Source organism: Pteropus vampyrus, unplaced genomic scaffold, assembly GCF_000151845.1.
Source record: "Pteropus vampyrus isolate Shadow unplaced genomic scaffold, Pvam_2.0 Scaffold1183, whole genome shotgun sequence".
Lineage (NCBI taxonomy): Eukaryota > Metazoa > Chordata > Mammalia > Chiroptera > Pteropodidae > Pteropus > Pteropus vampyrus.
Window position 1 is genome coordinate 6082 of NW_011889964.1, and position 413 is coordinate 6494.

Below are 413 nucleotides of genomic sequence, written 5' to 3' on the forward strand. Positions count from 1 at the left end.
ATAAGGGAGCGGCCTTCCGTTGCCCGCGGGCAGTGCCCGAGGGTCCGATCCCTCCACCCTCCCCCACACCGCGCTCACGCTTTTTTGGTACTGGCCATCCTACTAGACGCGAAGAGCTTGAGGACCTTTTTATTTTTTTTTAAACCAAAATATACTTGTCAGGTACAAAATGAAGAGCTTTTGTTCTTTTGGCAGCCACATCTGCCCTAACAAGAGGCCTAGAAGGTGCTAGAAGGTGGCCAACTCTGAGACCAGGAAGGAGTTTGGCATTGAGTCTCCCAAGAGGATTTGGAGGATTGCACGAGGGAAGGCATGGGGCGTGAACGATGTCCGTGAGGGGAGATCCAGCCGTGTGGGGTAGCAGAGCCCCCCCTGCCCCCGGAGGAGCCAGAGAAACCACAGGGCCCGGCACA